This window comes from Triticum aestivum, chromosome 2A (genome assembly GCF_018294505.1).
Source record: "Triticum aestivum cultivar Chinese Spring chromosome 2A, IWGSC CS RefSeq v2.1, whole genome shotgun sequence".
In the NCBI taxonomy this organism is placed as follows: domain Eukaryota; kingdom Viridiplantae; phylum Streptophyta; class Magnoliopsida; order Poales; family Poaceae; genus Triticum; species Triticum aestivum.
The window spans coordinates 141,687,655-141,693,244 of record NC_057797.1 but is presented as its reverse complement, the minus strand read 5'-3'; the positions used below and the strand labels follow the sequence as shown (position 1 = coordinate 141,693,244).

The 5,590-nt window shown below is 43.3% G+C and overlaps 1 long non-coding RNA gene across 3 annotated transcripts; it reads left to right on the top strand.

Moving 5' to 3' along the window:
- Window positions 1-1,038: 1,038 nt before the first annotated feature.
- Window positions 1,039-5,378, top strand: LOC123188036 (uncharacterized). Of its 3 annotated transcripts, none has more exons than XR_006494302.1 (4): window positions 1,039-1,322; window positions 2,602-2,662; window positions 3,360-3,424; window positions 3,878-5,378. It is a non-coding gene; the product is annotated as an uncharacterized lncRNA (long non-coding RNA). The 3 variants fall into 3 exon arrangements; XR_006494303.1 differs by lacking the exon at window positions 1,039-1,322 and having other exon boundaries at window positions 1,885-2,662; window positions 3,878-4,372; window positions 4,456-5,378; XR_006494301.1 differs by lacking the exon at window positions 1,039-1,322 and having other exon boundaries at window positions 1,885-2,662.
- The last annotated feature ends 212 nt before the right edge of the window (window positions 5,379-5,590 follow it).

The window sequence follows — 5,590 nt, the reverse complement described above, 5'->3', positions numbered from 1 at the left end:
GCAGCTCCGGCAGGTGCTCCTCGCTTTTGGAAGGAATTGTGTCCTCCTCGAGGATTCTTGCTCCGTTGCTCATGGCGACGCAGGAGAGGAGCAACCCGACGAGGAATAAAGCCGTGTTTCGTGAAGCCATTTTGATGGATGCCTATGGTTGTACTAGCTTGTGTGATGTGGTTTTGGTGTGGAAGAGATAACAGCTGCTACGTTCTGTTTATAGAGTTTGAAAACGCTTGCATGTCATGCAAGTTCAATGCTTGGCCACCTACTCGCCTGCGGTTCTCAGTTTATGTGTGTGCTCTTTAGTTTCATATAGTCTAAGTCGGACTGCGTTCTTACGATCTGATTTGGGTGAAGGGAGAATCTGCCTGGTAGTTCTCTTGGCTGTTAGGCCAGCTGCTAAGACGAAATAACTTGTCCAAGGGACCATCAAATCGCACATAAACACAAGGAAGTTTGGCATCTGCATTGACTGTTGCTGCCACCAATCGGACTCCTCCCCTTTCTTCCCACTCCCTGCTCCCACGTCAGCGGCGGAGCCAACGTACAAACATTGGGTTCAACTGAACCCAACGGATTTTGCTCCATACGTGGATGTATCTGCAAGTTTACCTGATGTGAACCCATTAAAAAATTATGACTGGCCCATCAACACGAGGTTGTCACGGACTAAGCAACTAAAGCAAAGGGCCCACAAGTGAAAAGCCCACGAGGATTCCTTGACTCTTGCCGTGATTAATGACCGTGATTAGTCATGTACGCAACCGCACGCCTCACCGTGTCTTCGTTTTTCAATTCGTATCTGATCTCTCCTATCCTCTGTGCGTGTTCCTGGTGCCTCGCCGCCTCGGACGGCCGCAGCCTACAGATCGACAGCGGCAACAATTGTATCTCAAAATTTAAGGTAATTAAATTACATTGCCCCATTTCCTCTTTTTTCTTTTTTTGAGGACAAATGGCAGGTGCTCTGCCTTTGCATTGAACATATTGAACATATAAATGATGAAGGGTGTGCTAGACATGACCGTTGCCTCCACGTCCTCGCTATTCCTCGCTATGAAAAAGGGCAGCGGGCAGTAGGAAGTCGTGGCTCATCCCAAATCTATGCTACACATCTTCTGCTTCGCCACCCGCTCCCTCTCGCCGGCGCCGACACATGGGTCAGACCCTGCGCCGCACCTCGGGGCGCCTGACACCCCCTCCCCCGCCTCCGCCCCCGGCAAGCCCCTCGCGCGCCCACCCTCACCCGCCTCCACCACGGGCCGCACCAGCGGCTGCTGCTGGCGGCGGCGGAAGTCCTCCCCCGGATCGGCTCGACGTGCCACATGGTATGACGGCTTCTGCTTTTTTCTTGGATCTCGCTTAGCATTCTCGTGCTCACAAAGATACCTGAGACAAAGGATTAGGAGGGCGGCCGGTGATGAGGTAGGACGCTGGGCAGAGAGATGGCAGTCGTGCGGGAGTAACATGGATCCTGCAGCCGGCGGTGTGAGGAGCGAATCAAGACGCCGCCAGGTCATGCCCGACCTCGCGGGTGCAGGCCGACAGCAGCCGATGACCCTCTCCCGTCTGCTGCACCTCCCTCTCCTATTTCCTCCCACTTTCTCCATCGGCGGTGGCGGCGGCGGCGGCAAGAGGAAAGAGGGTCCCAGGGGGAGACGCGGGCTAGGTCTCGCTCTCGCTGCCCACTCGCTTCGCTCCTTCTTATCTCGCTGCTCGCCGGTTTTTTCCTTCGCGTGGCGCACTCGCTGTACTGATGGTATGACGGCTTCTGCATCTTTCTTGGATCTCGCTTAGCATTCTCGTGTTGTGCCATTTAACCTGGCTGTTGGTTCTTGATGCCACCACAACTGTCGCTGCTGTGTGGCTTTGTTTAAATGTTGATGCCTGGATATTCTTAGGTTCTTGACCTGGCACAAATGCTCTGATTTTCTGGTCATATTGAGGTGCGGTTCTGATAGACTATGTAGAAGCTATTTCATGATCCTTAGTGCTTCTTTTTTGGGCATCGTCCTGCTCACGAAGATAACGTGCAGACTATTGAATTGAAATGCGACATGCTAATTAGGTAGTGGGTTCTGTTTCATCTAATGAAGTGTAGCATGTGAATTTCTGCAAATCAGTTTTGTGATCCCTTTGGGATTTTACGAACTGAAAGACTAAAACCAACTACGACCAATTTAGCATGGGCTATATATTGGGTTAAGTCAGCCAATTCATAAGTTTCAGAATTTGTTGGTATGATCATACTATACAAGAAAACTAGGAATGTCGGTTAACTTTATATCGGGTGTTTTCTGACACTGAATAGCACCGTTGTCAGTAAGTTATTGTTTCCGCCCGAGTGCAGCAGGGCATGAACAGTCTATCCAAAATTGTTATTGAAGTTTGCTCATGACATGATTGACCATAGAATTTGGTAAGCTGTTGCATTTTACGGATTTTACTATGAAGAACTCAGCGGCTGTTTGGATTGATTCCTACAGCTGCCCATCCAAAATATTGATCGTTGACCAAGCTGGTGAAGTCGTTTGGATGAGCACTGATTTTTTGACTCACCCAGCCCACCAGATTTTAATTTCTTGATTTATGTTTTTTCTAAACAAGATGTGTGCAGATCGGATGAAGAATACAAGAGGAAGGACCTTGAGGAAGACTGAAGAACAATGTACGTGTGCATACTTAATTTCTTTTTAGCTGTTCTATTGCGTTCTTTCTTCTTTCTTATTTCACAGAACTAAAAATATGCTCTAGAAAAAAAATGTGTTTCAGCCATGCCTTTCTTCTGTTTAAAAGAGTACACCATTCTTCGTTCGATCACTCTTGGATGATTCCTTCTGTTTGAGGAACTCAAATTGTCAGTAGCAAATATAGATATATGTGAAGGTCACTCGCTTGGTAGAGAAAACGAGTGGTTTATATAGATCTGTATGGTAAGTGCATGTGCTAGCATATGCATATCTCCTGTCAATACGAATAGCACACAAACACTTCAAGGATATATCAAGCAAAACTGAAGCTGCAATAAGGAAGGATTTTATTCATGGGGTGCTATTTCATTGTAGTGTAATGCGTCACTGAACTAAGTGAGATGTGCAGTTCCTGCCTTACATTATACAATGTACACCTGAAAGTTACCATTTCATTTAGGTCTGTATCAAGCCAATTGGCAACATGCAGTATTCTTTTCCTTTTGATTTATATTTGATTTTTAGAAGTCAAGTCTTACACGAGGTGAGTTGTCAGGATGGATGTTGACTACAACCCAACAGGATGGGAATTTGTTACAAGCCACTTTTGCAGATCCAGATTCACACGGTAATCATTTTTAGGTGATGTCTCACTATTTTTTACTGCTTTTGCAGGTATGGATCTTCAATTATAATGATGATCATAGCAGGGAGATATACCATACTAAGAGCATGCAAAGGTTTGTTTCTATTATATTCTTTTCACTCTACCTTGCTTATTTTGTCTACCTCATCTTAAACCCAAAATTCAAAATGGTTCCCAACTTATATACCATAGAGTAGGGATGCAGGCGGACGGTGTCCATATGTCCGCAAAGCAATAACTGCACTAATTTGCATTACATTAATAACCGTGTTAGTGTTTATGTTTCTTCAGTCTGCACACCCCTGATGGGCATACTGTTGTTAGTTCAACCAGTGAGTTCAACTATAGGAAATTATGTTCAAGAGGGAGATATGGTTGTAAACCTTAGTTCTATAAAGACAAACATGCATGCTGACAACGGTTTGAGCATACCACAACTTCATCATGTACTGACGAAAAATCCTTTTACTTGATTGTGTGTACTGCCGTTTTTTTTCCTTTTCTAAATCTTTGTGAAGTGCTTTAATTTATTTTCTCAACTTTGTAGATAAGCACTGATGTAGAAATATCAAGTTCGGAAGAGCACAAAACAATAAAACAGTTGATTAAGGCTTCACTTGGTAATGACAACTCCATGTGGTCAAAGGTTTGCAACCTGATTTCCTTACAAAATGTAGTTACTAGGGGAACCCAAAGTACTTAATTTTATAATAGTTCAGTTTGTTTTTTCTGAAGCATAATCTTCTAATTTCTGTGCTAAACAATAATGAGTATTTGAAAAATAGGGTTCAAACTATTTGCATTCTAATTCCAGCCTTTCAGTACATGAGGTACTGGATGCTAGGCAGATTGCTTTGTTTTTAATTGCTGAGATGCTCAATAATCAGGTCCACTATTCATGCCTATGCACAGGAAGATTAGTTTAATTAATCATTCTTTTTTATAGCAATGATTAGTTTGCTCTCAAAAAGATACTTTAGAAGAATCTATTCAGTTGTTTCTTGAAAAAGTTCTGCATGTGGCAAAAGATGCGGTGGCAAAGGTATACCCTTTATATTATCATTAGATCTGTTCTTTGTTCGGCTTTACTGTTTTCTTACCTTAATATTTTTTTTGGGTATGCAGATTTCAAATGAAGCGAACCGATGCATAAATATTTTGTTGGCAAAATAAGATCCTTTCAGATATCTTGTTGTATGTACAAATCATTTCTCTTTATGTATCACTGTTACTTTTGTTTCTGCTTCGTGCATCCCTACATAGTTGGTATCATGGGTTATCAACCCCTCAAACTTGTTCTGCTATCGGATACCAACCAGATCAATTTAGTGTGAGATTAGTTTTCAGTTGAACCAATTTTATAGTTGAATATGTTGCTTTGTTGGAACGTATGAAGGTCTGAGAAGAAGTACATTGCAACTTAATGCAAAACCATATAACCATGGTTCTTGGAATCGGCTTGAATGTAGCAGTTTTGATAGATATGAATATATCTATATATTTCTCTGTTTCTATCTTTAACAACTTGCTTTTATGTAATTTCTGTTGTGTTGTAACCAGATTTACCCTTACCTTGGCAGTGTGTCTTGTGTGAAATACACATATGATGTTCTTATAAATAGTAATTCCATTAATTGTCCTTTGTTTGTAACTTAGTTGAGTGGTCTGGTTGTACATGATTAAATTCTGGATAGAAACTACTTTGTGGAAATGTGAAAGCTTGAGGCTGGAGCTGGAGCTGGAGGCTGCGCTGCTCTATGTGCAGGTGGGTAGTCGGAGGAGGTCACCGAGGGAAAGCTGGCAAGTTGCAGCGACAGGAAAGCTGGCAAGCTGCGGCGACCGCGGACGTTTGGGGTGGCGGCCAGGTCGTTGGCCCTCGGCGCGAACTTGATGTTCTATGGTCTGAATTCAGTTTGATTTTTTTTGTTTTACTTGCTATCTGCTGCCTCTTAGACCAGTTTGAAGGATGTCCGCTTGCTTTCCAGTATATCCCAAGCCTTTGCTGTGGATACTAAAACCACCACTCGCAAGGACAAGTGAAGACTCTGCTACCCTGTTGCTGTCCTCATACGCTTGTACTTTCAGTGTTTTGAACAAACCCAGGCTTTAGCACTAATAAAGGTTGCCTGGACAGCAAAGCCGTTTTCAATATTCATGAAACGTGCAACGATGACTCCATCTAATGTTCGTTGCCTCATAAGATGTATCTCTGGGTATCTACCTTGCTTCCTAATAACATTGTAAATAATTGATAAAAAAC